The following is a 14658-nucleotide window of genomic DNA, read 5'->3' as shown; positions in this document are numbered from 1 at the left end:
TCTGTTGAAAAGGTATTTTTTGATTAATTACACCCTCAAGTTTTGTTTTTGCAAAACTCTGCACAAAGAAGGAAGAATATCCTTACAGGAAGGGGATTTCTAAATGGTCTGTTTCAGAGGTCACTGTTTTCTTGCCACATTTTTTTAAATCATCTGAATTCTATTTTTGTGGCACTGTGAAAGCTTCATTGATTGTGGTCATTTGTAAAAATAAAATTAATTTAAAATACTAAGGGTACTGATTATAGCTAATATTGCCTTACAGATATTTGGCAATATTTTATTAATTTAAAGATACAGCACAGAACAGGCCCTTCCAGTCCAATGAACCACACTTCCCAGCAACCCACCTATTTAACACCAGCCTAATCACAGGACAATTTACAATGACCAATTAATGGCTCTCTCTTTGGACTGTTGGAGGAAACATGAGCTCCCAGAGGAAACCCACACAGTCACAGGGAAAACACACAAACTCTACAGACAGCACCAGAATTGAACTCAGAACTCCGATACCCTGAGCTGCAATAGTGTTCTGCTAACCACTATGCTATTGTAGCCCAATATCATAAACAGTATAACTACTTTCTGATACAAGTTACTCTAAATCAGGGATGGCCAACCTATGTTGCATGCACCAAAAGTGGCGCATTGGATGATTAGAAATGGCGCATTGCACCCAGAGATGATGATAAAAAAGTAAGCCTACTCATGCAAAAATTATTAACCAAAAACCGATCTGTAGAAAAAAAAATCTAACAGGAATTCAAGTAACCTAGAGCTAAAAATGGGTTTTACTGAGAATAAATCTAAAACTTAGCAATTATTTTTAGCAATTTTATTATTCCATGCACATCTTTTGGCAAATTATCTTTTTTCACATTAATCTGTTTTCAATTTTAAAAAAATGTTCAATGAGTCAAACTAGGAAAGAAGGACTTTTGTTCTGCAGTTGTTCCATAACTGTTTAATACACGTTTGATACTTGTTTGATTCTGAGGTGCCAGGCATCTGCACCAGTGGTGCATTGCAGGTTTTTGCCAGTCAGTTTACAATTGACACTCCTGCGCTATGGAGTTTCATCTTCATCTTTTGTGAATATTTGCAGTTTTGTACTTTTTTGAAAATTAAGCTTTGTTTTTATATTCAGTTACCTATCACAGTGAAATGAGCAAAAGAAAAGCAGAAAGTGATAGTAAGCGTGAATTCAATGAACAGTGGGAATATTGGTTATTATTTATAGTGGGTCCTTCAAGAAAACTGTTGTCACATAATAGAAGATATGTTCTTAATAGACACTATAAAACACATCAGACTGAAATAGCAGGAAAACTGAAGCTAGTGCTTGGGTCTGAGTTAAGGAAAGAATGTGATTCAGAAAAAGGAAGAAAACAAAAGAAGACAAAATGTATTTGTTAAAAGTCTCATTAAGGTAAGAACAGTAATGTTTATCTTGTTTTTATATTATATCAATATGTAAAAATGCTAAATATGTCTATATTAACATTTTTACAAGAATTGAATGGGGGTACAAGAGTTGTATGGCGCATCTGAACTCGTGTGTGAAAAAATTGATGCATGGAATGTAAAATGTGGGCCACCCCTGCTCTCAATACGAAACATTCTTTGTTAGACACAACACTTTGGAACCTCACTGCTTGCTCTACTGACTGCTCAAGCTTGATACCAGATCTCTTATTAGCCTCAAAGTGAATTTTGGAGCATGCTACCCTTCCTTCTCATAGCACTACAGCCATTCTTCACACACCACTGTGCAAGCTACGTTTATTTGTGTGGAAAGGAATTTTTGAACCAACAATCAGTGTGGTCTTTTCATTATAATATGGAAGGATGCAGGTGTCGTCTCTGAATACTATTTATTCTCACTTAATTGTTGCTTATTTCACAGTACATTCTTTTCACTCTGTTACATATACCATTCCCACTTGAAATTCAATATTAAATCTGTTGTATTTTTACAGAGGTTGCATTCCAAGCAGAAAACTTCTACACCAAAGATTTGCTTCACTGGTACCTTGCCAAAAATAGTAAAAACCCTGTTGAATTAGTCTGTTGATGATTTTGGTGGTGCTGTATTGATAGATTTTCAGAATTATTGGAACACAATAATTTTCAGAATTATTGGAACTCAATTTTAATTTACTTTATATATTAAGCAATAGAGTGGCATTATACATTTTTCTGTGAACCCAGTGACTTTTGAGGGAGCATGGAAAGTAGAACCAGGTGAATTTAAAAAGAGAATGGGGTATGAGCTTGATGAGCAGAATGGGGGCCCTATTCAATGTTTTTGCTCTCTCTTTGCATTATTGATTTAATTTTTTATATAGTATACTTATTGTAATTTATAGTTATGTGTTACAAAGTACTGCCACAAAACAACAAATTTCATGACATGCCAGTAATCTTAAACCTGATTCTGATTCTAATATAAACCATTAGGATTTCCTAACTGTAAGACAGTGGATTATCAGTTTTACTGATAACCAATCTGTATCCAATTCAAGCAGAAAAAAATTAATTCCTCTCTATTTCTTACAAAATTTCAACATTAATTCAATATTCTTTAAAATGTTATGTTCCTATAGGTGATGGATTGGGTGCTTTTCTTTCTCTTGTTTTTTTTTTCCTTTTTTTTTACTATGGGTGACTTGCTCATTTGTTAAGACATGTATTATTGTTATTTTTGTTTATATGGCAATGATCCTTCTATATAATTGATTTTCTTCATTGTAGTTTGTAGAAAATTATAAATAAAAATATTTTTAAAAATTTATGTTCCTAAAATAAATAATAACATTGTTTCTCCTAAGCCTATCCTTCTGAATGCATCAGTTCAATCTTTTCTACATTGAATTTAATTTGCCAGACATCCACTAATGTCTGCAATTTATGCATGCCAGCTTGCAGTCTGCTGCCATTCTCCTTTCTGATACATATTAAAGACTCTTAAATCATGGTTCTAAGTCCATGAATGTACAAAAACAGAGCAGAGTGCTAATTGTAATCTCCTAGGCACATCCATGTTAAAAGCAAACCATTCATTACGACTTTGTTAAAACAGAAGATTAGAATGGTAATTCTCATTTTTGTAGTATATACCCCAATATCATACATTATAGTTACATCGTAATGCTTATGCTGAATGCATTTATGGTTCAAAGCATCCTGTTACCCTTTATGACAAAACAAGTAATAAGTAAGATTTGAATCATAACTTTTTCCCCCATGCCTGTGCTTGTAAAGAATTGAATGGCAAAACTGACTTAGAAGAAATAAATATTTAAGTTATACACATACAAACAAGCTGGAGGAACTCAGCAGGTTGGGCAGCATCCGTGGAAACGAGTGGTCAATGTTTCAGGCCGAGACTCTTCGTCAGGCCCTAAATGTTGACAGCTCGTTTCCACGGATGCTGCCCGACCTACTGAGTTCCTCCAGCTTGTTTGTACGTGTTGATTTGACCACAACATCTGCAGTGTACTGTGTGTTTAATATTTAAGTTATGTAACTTTAGAATAATCAATAACATGAACATGAATCCATTCACTGGAATTGTAGTCATAACTTTAAAATTTTCCAAATGTAGGTTAATGAAGCATTTAAATAAGAAATAATGGTAGCAAAGGGAATTCAGTAACATTGTGTTAATTTCTCATGCATTATTTGCTATATCATTGGGAGACTGAAAATATCAACAGTAGGTGACATTTCTATTTGGTCTTTACAACTTAGTGTGTTTACATGATTTATAATATTTTTGAGATTCTATGTTACTTTCTAGATTTTCAGGATGGGGAAAGCAGAGATTGAGAGGGCTGAGGAAGATGGGTTCAGGAAGGCAAAATATTAGAAGAATAAGGGTAGGTCAGAGATTATTAGGAGGACTGATGAAGCTATGGTGCTTTACATGTATCAATAGAAAATGGTTAAAGTTCTTAATATCTTCTGGTCATCATGATTGACATTCACTTTGTGTCAGAGTGCAAACATACTAAACTACAGGACTGTGCACAGAATTGAGTCACCTGGGACTGTACTCACTGGAATTCAGAAGAATAAGAGGAGATCTTATAGAAACACACAAAATTATGAAAGGGAGAGATAAGATAGAAGCAGCAAAGTTGTTTCCACTGGTAAGTGAGACTAGAACTAGGGGACAAAGCCTCAAGATTCAGGAGAGTAGATTTAGGATGGAGATGAGGAAGAACTGCTTTTCGCAGAGAGTGGTGTATCTGTGAAATTCTCTGCCTAATGAAACAGTGGAGGCTACAAAATGCAAAATACATTTAAGACAAGGTTGGATAGATTTTTGCATGGCAGGGAAATTAGGGGTTGTGGGGAAAAGGCAGGTAAGTGGAGATGAGTCCAAAGCCAGATCAGCCATGATCTTACTGAATGGCGGAGCAGGCTTGGTGGGCCAGGTGGCCTACTCCTGCTCCTACTTCTTGTGTTCTTATAATTCAGTCATTTATGTTTTTCAGCACCTGTGTTTACTCATGCAAGGCTCCCAGTGAGGCACTGGAAGTTGGTGGTGAAATAATTAATTTAGGGAATTTATAAGAGCACACAGTTGAAGAAGCCTGGAGAACTACAAACCCATAGAGGACTGGACAATATAGCAGAATAAATTGGTGGAGGCACAGTGAGTCTGTAGGTATAGGTGGAGTGATCAAGGCCATGGATGGAATTTAAAACTAAAATAAATATTTTAGAATTGGGACATTATCAGTGTGGGAGCTGGTTTAGAAGATGCTTGGGACATTAGTCTGCAGATTCAATGGTCAGGAGACTGGCAGGCAGCTACAATAGTTTAATAGTTCCATTCAATATCAGACAAATGTATACAATATACATCCTAACATTCTTTTTCTTTGCAGACATCCACAAAAACAGAGAAGTGCCCCAAAGAATGAATGATAGTGAAACAGATGAACCCCAAAGCCACCCCTACTCCCCCTCCCACACACAAACAGCAACAACAACCCTCCCAATTATGCAAAGCAATAGCATCATCCATCCACCCACCCACCAAGCAAGCAATAGTGAAGTCCCCAATTAAGATCATGATCTGTAGAACAGCTCAAACTAATTGTTCACCCGACATTTCGACATGCCACACACTCACTCTCCCTCCCCCCACCCACCTACACACACACTCTCACACTCAACTGAACACCACCCCACTCCCTTTGCAATTTTTGCTCATTTCTTTCTCAATTCCTGCTAAAACTTTGTTTACTTTGTTTACATTTACATCATTTATTATATTGTAATTTGCCCTTTACTGTGCCTATTGTCTTGTTTATTAATTATTGTACTGTCTTGCACTGTTTTGTGCAATTTATGTAGTCCCGTGTAGGTCTGAAGTTTAATGTAGTTTTGTTTTGTTTCACGTAGTCTGGTGCAGTTTTGTGTTGTTTCAGGTAGCACCATGGTCTTGGAGGAATGTTGTTTCTCCAAGAGTGATGCCACAGAAACAGATTCCAATAGAAAAGGGCCATGAGTATCAGCAGTTAGAGTAGTGAGGGTCAAAACAGGTCTTCTCTCTCTCTGGAACATTATAAAAATTATCCTGAAAGAGTCTGAAGCCAGTCTTTGGTCTTCACCCACACTCAGTTCCTTTGCTTCTTCTTCCACCCCGAGAAACCAGCATGAAGTTGAGGCAGACCATTTGCAACATGGGCATTTGTTCGGTACAGGACTTTATGTTCAATCATGTACCCCTTTCATAGCTTAGACTGCATGCTAACAGCTCCATAATTTCTGTTTCAGCTTTTCAATCACTGAACCCGATATGCATGCCTTTTATATTCCTAGACCTGAATATTTGGATATTCTCCTGGTCAGCTTTCCAATTTATATCACATTTAAAATTGTGCTCATACTTAATGCCCATATTTCTTCCACCTCTCTCTAGGTTGTATTCACGCAACCTTCTCACGTTTTTTTTTAACCTAACTGACTCTCACTCTGATAATACCCCAGTTTTAAAATCCTGATAAGGCTTTCTATCTTTTTGTGCAATAAGCAGGGGAAAATTAATTGTAAAGTATGTACATACCTTGCGCTGTACTGCGGCCGCAAAACATGCTAGTAAAAAAATTGATTTTAATTCTGACGTTAATAATGATTTCTAGCATTTAAGACCCTAGATATTTAAAAAAAAACTTAAAGGTAGCAATGAAGGGATTCTAAAATTTAACGTAATTGTAATTTCTCAGAATATTCACAACTCTGGAATAAATAGCATTCATTTCGATCCTCAAATAGCCTTTGCTTTCTCTACCCTATTTTTTTCCTCTTAAAATTCATCTTTTTAATCAAATATTATGTTTACCCCGATTATGGATTAATCTTAGTCTGGGGCTGCTCTTGGGGCATTAAAGGCGCATTTGCCTACAAAGTCCTGGATGAATGCGTTTGGTAGAGACAAAGTTAACGATTAAATTGCTGGTCTATTCACGTTCCCAAGAAAAAAAAGCTTGGGTTAATATTACAATCAAGAGTTGTCACACATGGGTCTACATCACTGCCCTGCAGCTCAGTCGTAGTATGCGAGGCGGAATCATGTGTGCCACGTTTACTTTTTCCGGGACAACCAAAGGAAGGCACGCAACTGTCTCCCATAGCAACCGCGTAGCGCCGGCCGCGAGTTTACAAACGTGTCGGAACTGTTAGCGCCGGTGGCCCTGCGACTGAGGATTTCAGGCAGCCTGGAGAATCAAATCATTAGCGAAGGCAAGCCCTCACCCATTATTCCGTCACCTTTGTTTTGGTTAAAGCGTTCCTCTGGTCCTCTTGTGAAATTGTTGAGCTGTTCACCCAGCTAGTTCATATGCCCCTGTAGGGCCCTGCCCGTTCCCTGAGAGCTGGTAACATGTTCCTGAGTTCAGCCAATGAACCGCTTGTGACCCCTGCAAGTTATGTGGATACCCGAGCTGACTTCAGGAACATTCTTCAATCCGCTAAACAAATCTATTTACTGCATGAAATACACGGATTAAAGCAGCGACTGCGCTGCTCATTCATGTGGTAGGTCAAGGCCCCCCATAAGTGGAATGGAACCACTCAGTTCGCTAGAGGAACGACGGCTTCAGGCCCGCGGATTTCTCTGTGCTTTTGTATGGGGGTTGTGATCCATTGGGTGTTGGGGATTTGTCCGATAGCTTTTTAGAACCATAAACCATGGAGCCATAAAGTAATACAGCACGAAAAGAGGCCTTTCGATCCAATTGATCATGCTGACCGCGGAGGATCCATGAGAACGTTCTGGAAAAACTAAGATATGTTATACTCTCCCAGCCAATTCTGTAAGAAACACAACTAACTAACTCTACAGACGTCTGTCCTGACGAAGGGTCTCGCCCGAAACGTCCACAGCAATTCTCCCTATAGATGCTGCCTGGCCTGCTGTGTTCCACCAACATTTTGTGTGTGATGTTTGAATTTCCAGCATCTGCAGATTTCCTCCTGTTTACTCTACAGACGTTGACATGATAGTCTTCTCAATTGAGTTTATCAGGTATTTATTTCCAAATATGAGTATGTAAACATGCTCTGTTAAAAGTGTTGCCTTAGGAGAAGGAAGATGATTCCTCCTCTCTTGATCTCAGCAACAACCCTGCAGCAGAATATAATGCAGAATGGAAGGCTAGTCATAAGAACATAAGTAAGCAAGAGTGAATCAAAGGATGCCGCCAGCAGCCTTTACTGATTGATCTTGTATGTCGATCACGTTCCTTATCAGTTCTAATACCCTCTGATTTCTTAGTATCTAAAAATTGATTATTGCAACTTTGTGTATAGCTGACAACTGTTAAAGCCAAAAGGTAGAGGATTCCAAAGATTTTCAATTCATATCAATGGTTGAACAATCTTTGAAAATGTACTTTTAAAAGGAAGCTGCCACAAACTGTTTTTAAAAGTAGTATCTGCAGTTATACATAATACATGAAGTCAGCTTTTCTCAGAAAGTCAAAATTAAATAAACTCTTGCTGATGCTAAAAATCTGAAATAAATCGGAATTAGATTTATTATCACTGGCACATGATGTGAAATTTGTTTTGCTGCAGCAGTACTATGCAGATGTAAACTTAAATCTTGGAATCAAATTGAAGAGCCTAGGAGAGAGGAGGTTAGTTCACAAATCAAGAAAGCTTGTAGACAGTGTGTGAGGGAGGATAGGCAGGTGATAGAGAAGGGGAGCGCTCCGACCGAAGATGTAGGGGAGAAGGAAGAAAAAGAAGATAGTAAAGTTGTTTGCACCGTTAGGAATAAAGAGAGAGTAAGAGATGGAGAATTTCTTAAATGCATTTATTTTAATGCTAGGAGCACTGTAAGAAAGGTGGATAAGCTTAGAGCATGAATTGATACCTGGAAATATGATGATGTAGCTATTAGTGAAACATTGTTGCAGGACCGGTGTGATTGGCAACTAAATATTCCTGGATTTCGGTGCTTCGGTGATAGAATTGGAGGGGCAAGAGGGGTAGGTGTTGCATTGCTTGTCAGAGAAAATATTACAGCGGTGCTCTGGCAGGATAGATTAAAGGTCTCATCTGGGGTGACTATTTGGATGGAATTGAGGAATGGGAAAGGTGTAGTAACACTTATAGGGGTGTATTCTAGACCACCTAATGGGGAGCGAGAATTGGAGGAGCTAATTTGTAAGGAGATAGCAGATATTTGTAGTAAGCACAAGGTTGTGATTGTGGGATATTTTAATTTTCCACACAGAGACTGGGAAGCCCTTTGTGTAAAAGGGCTGGATGGTTTGGAGTTTGTAAAATGTGTGCAGGATAGTTTTTTGCAGCAATACATAGAGGTACCAACTAGAGACGGCAGTGTTGGATCTTCTGTTAGGGTATAAGATAGGTCAGGTGACGGAGGTATGTGTTGGGGAGCACTTCGGTTCCAGTGATCACAATGCCATTAGTTTCAATATAATTATGGGGGAGAATAGGTCTGGACCCAGGGTTGAGATTTTTGATTGGAGAAAGGCTAACTTTGAGGAGATGTGAAAGGATTTAGAAGGAGTGGATTGGGACAATTTGTTTTATGGGAAGGATGTAATAGAGAAATGGAGGTCATTTAAAGGTGAAATTTTGAGGGTACAGAATCTTTATGTTCCTGTTAGGTTGAAAGGAAAGGTTAAAAGTTTGAGAGAGCCATGGTTTTCAAGGGATATTGGAAACTTGGTTCGGAAAAAGAGAGAGATCTACAATAAATATAGGCAGCATGGAGTAAATTAGGTGCTCGAGGAATATAAAGAATGTAAAAAGAATCTTAAGAAAGAAATTAGAAAAGCTAAAAGAAGATATGAGGTTGCTTTGGCAAGTAAGGTGAAAATAAATCTAAAGGGTTTCTACAGTTATATTAATAGCAAAAGGATAGTGACGGATAAAATTGGTCCCTTAGAGAATCAACGTGTACAGCTATGTGTGGAGCCAAAAGAGGTGGGGGAGATATTGAACAATTTTTTTTCTTCTATATTCACTAAGGAGAAGGATATTGAATTGTGTAAGGTAAGGGAAACCAGTAGGGTAGTTATGGAAACGATGATTAAAGAAGAGGAAGTACTAGCGCTTTTAATGAATATAAAAGTGGATAAGTTTCTGGGTCCTGAAAGGATTTTCCCTAGGACCTTGAGGGAAGTTAGTGTAGAAATAGCAGGGGCTCTGACAGAAATATTTCAAATGTCATTAGAAACGGGGATGGTGCCGGAGGATTGGCGTATTGCTCATGTGGTTCCATTGTTTAAAAAGGGTTCTAAGAGTAAACCTAGTAATTATCGGCCGATAAGTTTGACATCAGTGGTGGGTAAATTAATGGAAAGTATTCTTAGAGATGGTATATATAATTATTTGGATAGACAGGGTCTGATTAGGAACAGTCAACATGGTTTTGTGCATGGAAGGTCATGTTTGACAAATCTTATTGAATTTTTTGAAGAGGCTACTCGGGAAGTTGACGAGGGTAAAGCAGTGGATGTTGTCTATATGGACTTCAATAAAGCCTTTGACAAGGTTCCACATGGAAGGTTAGTTAAGAAGGTTCAATCGTTAGGTATTAATATTGAAGTAGTAAAATGGATTCAACAGTGGCTGGATGGGAGATGCCAGAGAGTAGTGGTGGATAACTGTCAGGTTGGAGGCCAGTGACTAGAGGTGTGCCTCAAGGACCTGTACTGGGTCCAATGTTGTTTGTCATATACATTAATGATCTGGATGATGGGGTGGTAAATTGGATTAGTAAGTATGCAGATGATACTAAGGTAGGTGGTGTCATGGATAATGAAGTAGGTTTTCAAAGCTTGCAGAGAGATTTAGGCCAGTTAAAAGAGTGGGCTGAAAGATGGCAGATGGAGTTTAATGCTGATAAGTGTGAGGTGCTACATTTTGGTAGGACTAATCAAAATAGGACATACATGGTAAATGGTAGGGCATTGAAGAATGCAGCAGTAGAACAGAGTGATCTAGGAACAATGATGCATAGTTCCCTGAACGTGGAATCTCATGTGGATAGGGTGGTGAAGAAAGCTTTTGGTATGCTGGCCTTTATAAATCAGACATTGAGTATAGGAGTTGGGATGTAATGTTAAAATTGTACAAGGCGTTGGTGAGGCCAAATTTGGAGTATTGTGTACAGTTCTGGTCACTGAATTATAGGAAAGATGTCAACAAAATAGAGTACAGAGGAGATTTACTAGAATGTTACTTGGGTTTCAGCACCTAAGTTACAGGGAAAGGTTGAACAAGTTAGGTCTTTATTCTTTGGAGCGTAGAAGGTTGAGGGGGGACTTGATAGAGGTATTTAAAATTATGTGGGGGATAGATAGAGTTGACATGGATAGGCTTTTTCGATTGAGAGTAGGGGAGATTCAAACAAGAGGACATGAGTTGAGAGTTAAGGGGCAAAAGTTTAGGGGTAACACGAGGGGGAACTTCTTTACTCAGAGAGTGGTAGCTGTGTGGAACGAGCTTCCAGTAGAAGCGGTAGAGGCAGGTTCAATATTGTCATTAAAAAAAAAAATTGGATAGGTATATGGACAGGAAAGTAATGGAGGGTTATAGGCTGAGTGCAGGTCGGTGGGACTAGATGAGAGTAAGCGTTCGGCACGGACTAGAAGGGCCGAGATGGTCTGTTTCCATGCTGTAATTGTTATATGGTGATATAAATAAATAGTGCAAATATAAAGGAATGACGAGGTAGTGTTTGTGGGTTCATGAACCATTCAGAAATCAGACAGTGGAGGGGAAGATGTTTTTCCTAAATTGGATATGGATCTTCAAATTCCTGTACCTCCCAATAGTAATAAGAGGGAATGTTCCTGATGGTGGGGGTGGTTCTTAATGGGTCTTGTAGTACTACCACTTGAAGATGTCCTCAGTAATGGGGAGGGCTTTGCCCATGATGGAGCTGATTGAGTCTAATGCCCTTTGCAACCTCTTGTGAAATCATTCTTCCAATCAAAGTGTACAACCCCTGCTTCTCACATTATACTCATCCTCTTGGTCACTTGCTTATCATAGAAGCATAAAACTCTACAGCATATTACAGGCCCTTTGGCCCACAATGTTGTGCCAACTATGTAACCTACTCTAGGAACTGCCTAGAATTACCCTACCACATAGCGCTTTATTGTTCTAAGCTTCATGTACCTATTGAAGAGTCTCTTAAAAGACTCTATTGTATCCGCCTCTACCACTGTCACTGGCAGTGCATTCCATGCACCCACCACTCTCTGTGTGAAAAACTTACCTCTGACATTCCCCTTGTACCAATTTCCAAGCACCTTAAAAATATGCCTCCTCATGTTATCCATTTCAGTCCTGGGAAAAAGTCTCTGAATATCTACATGATTAATGCCTGTCATCATCTTATACACCTCTATCAGGTTACCTCTCATCCTCTGTCGTTCCAAGAAGAAAAGGCCAAGTTCATTCAACCTATTCTCATAAGGCATGCTCCCCAATCCAGGCAACATCCTTGTAAATCTCTGCACTCTGTCTATAGTACCCACATCTTTCTTGTAGTGAGGTGACGAGAACTGAACACAGTACTCCAAATGGGGCCTAACTAAGGTCTTAAATAGTTGTAACAATATAATATATATATCAATAACTGTATATATGTTTATACAGTTTCTTTAATAAACCATAAGATATAAGAGCAGAATTGAGTTATTTGGCCCATCAGGTCTGCTCCATCACTTTATTATGGCTGATCCAATTTTTCTCTCAATCCCAATCTCCTGCCTTCTCCCCGTATCCCTTCATACCCTGACCAATCAAGAATGTATCCTCTGCCTTAAATATACGTAAAGATTTGGTCTCCACAACTGCCTGTGGCAAAGAATTCCACAGATTCTCCATGTTCTGGCTAATAAAATTCCTCCTCATCTCTGTTCTAAAAGGACACTCCTCTATTCTGAGGCTGTGTCCTCTGGTGTTAGACTTTCCCACCATAGGAAACATCCTCACCACATCCACTGTATCAAGGCCTTTCACCATTCAATAGGTTTCAATGAGGTTATTCATCATCAGTCTAGTGAATACTGGCCCAGAGCCATCAGTCACTTGTCATATGACAAGCCATTCATTCCTCACAAGCTATCTCTGATAAAGTGACCACTGTGTGTGTTACCTTAAGATCCATTTTCTTGCAGACATTTACAAGAATAAAGAAATACAACAGAATTTTGCAAACAAAGAATTATGTAAACAAAGACTATGCAACCAAAAATAATAGAGAACATAAGTTGTAAAGAGTACTTGAAAGTCAGTCTGTAGGTTATAGAATTACTTCAGAGTGGTGGTGAATGAAGTTATCCACAGAGCTTCAGGAGCTTGATGGTTGTAGGGTAATAATTGTTCCTGAACCAGATGGTGGAGAACCCAGCCCAATAGTAATAGAAAGAAGAGGGCATAGCCTGGATGGTGGTGGCCTTTGATGAAGGATGGTGCTTTCTTGTACGCATGAACGATAGTCATAGCTTTTCTTCTTCTTTTGACTTTTAATGGCGATTGGCAGTCTGCCATCAACTGTTCTGGAGGGTGGTGTAGAGAATTGGGGGGGTGGGGTGGGGTGGGGTGACCCTTACTACTTCCTTTTCAAATGAAAGCTAAATTACCCCAAAAAGCCCAGATTGTAAGTAGTGAAAGAAAATACTGTGAATTAAATAAAAGTCACGCCCATTACTTAAAGTTTTTAAACGAGAACTATCAACCCCAAAGATTGTAATGAAGCCTGCATTTGATTTCTTTCAACCTTGTATACTGTACTTCACTCTGTAATAGTATATGTTCAATTGTTTCATAATGATGACAAAACCTACACAACTCAGAATGATGCAAACACGAGGAAATCTGCAGATGATGGAAATTCAAGCAACACACACAAAATGCTGCCTGGCCTGCTGCGTTCCACCAGCATTTTGCGTGTGCAACTCAAAATGATGTTTTCCAAGAAGTTATAAGGAATAATTAAGCATAGTATGCCCAATTCTAAGTCGAGTCAATATAATTCCTTCCCTCCTTGTTTTACCCCCTTCTACCATAATCCCAACAGTTTATGTATTCTGTAAAGTGTCTCCTCTTTTGCCCAGTTTCCCATGAGTCTTGCTATAACTCCGTTAATTCCTAATCCTACCAACCCTTCAGCTCCAGCTTTGCTAAGAAGGTCTATATCTGTTGTCGAATTTTTAACAGTTTTTTTCAGCTAAACAATCAGCCTTCTCATTTCTGTCAACACCTCTAAGTGCAGGGATCTGTAAGAAAAAGACATGTAAACCAATACTTTGAATATGAAATAAAGTTTAATGAGCTTCCAACAGTAAATCTGACCCTACTGTTAAAATGACCTGTTTTAAAACTCATCAAAACCGAAAAGGAATCTGAATAAGTCACAACTTTGCAAGGACAGATTTCCTCCACCCGCAGTAAGCCCAAAATGATGGCAACCAATTCTGTTGTATATACTGATAAATGTACTTTATTGTTAGACATAGCTCAAATTAAGAAATTAAAAATAAAGGGATTGAACCTGTTTGACCTGCTTCACCTCCTGCACCATGTACCACTAGACCCCCGCCACTGTTGAGGCTGTCCTAAAGTGAGGAACATGCCTGGCAATTTCAGACCAGTCAGTTAGTTCAGTCCCAGTTCTAAGGACATTTTCAGGGACAACAAAAATAAATGTGTTAACAAAGAAGAAAGCAAGCATGGGAATCCCATAAAAATGCTAATCAGTAGAATTGAAACTGATGAAATAAAGGGGCCAGTGAGAGAATGGACAAAAGCAGAGAATTATTATAAACATTTATTTTTCATATTGAAGGATAATAGTGATATTTCCCAGCATTAGGACCATTGCTATTTTGGTATAGATTAATGGCTTGGATATGTGTGTGTAGTAAACTGAAAATTTGTAAATACCGTAACAACAAACTTGAAAGTGTGGTAAACAGCAAAGGGAATACAGGTGTGCGCCGCTTAATGTCTGTAGTCCCGATTGGAGAACGTGACGTAGCGGACGTAACCAATGTTGTGTATCGCACAATAGATTGCAAGACGACATAGGGCAGTAAATTGAGCAAAGTGATGACAGTTGAAATTTAATACTAAATATTGCAA

The 14658-nt window shown here is 38.5% G+C and overlaps 1 protein-coding gene across 9 annotated transcripts in view; it reads left to right on the top strand.

The window, feature by feature from the left end:
* The first annotated feature begins 6589 nt into the window (after nucleotides 1-6589).
* The window catches only part of ppp1r42 (protein phosphatase 1, regulatory subunit 42), a 93487-nt gene continuing 85418 nt past the window's right edge, over nucleotides 6590-14658 (top strand). For 8 of the 9 annotated variants that reach the window (XM_059982286.1, XM_059982321.1, XM_059982311.1 and 5 more), the window contains exon 1: nucleotides 6590-6762. The gene's annotated coding sequence lies outside the window, so the exon portion shown is untranslated. Of the gene's footprint in view, nucleotides 6763-7170; nucleotides 7547-14658 lie in introns of those variants that run through there. The other variant, XM_059982262.1, reaches the window with a different exon arrangement.

Source organism: Hypanus sabinus, chromosome 1 (assembly GCF_030144855.1).
Source record: "Hypanus sabinus isolate sHypSab1 chromosome 1, sHypSab1.hap1, whole genome shotgun sequence".
Taxonomy (NCBI): domain Eukaryota; kingdom Metazoa; phylum Chordata; class Chondrichthyes; order Myliobatiformes; family Dasyatidae; genus Hypanus; species Hypanus sabinus.
The sequence above is the reverse complement of the archived record's forward strand: the minus strand, read 5'-3'. Positions and strand labels throughout refer to the sequence as shown.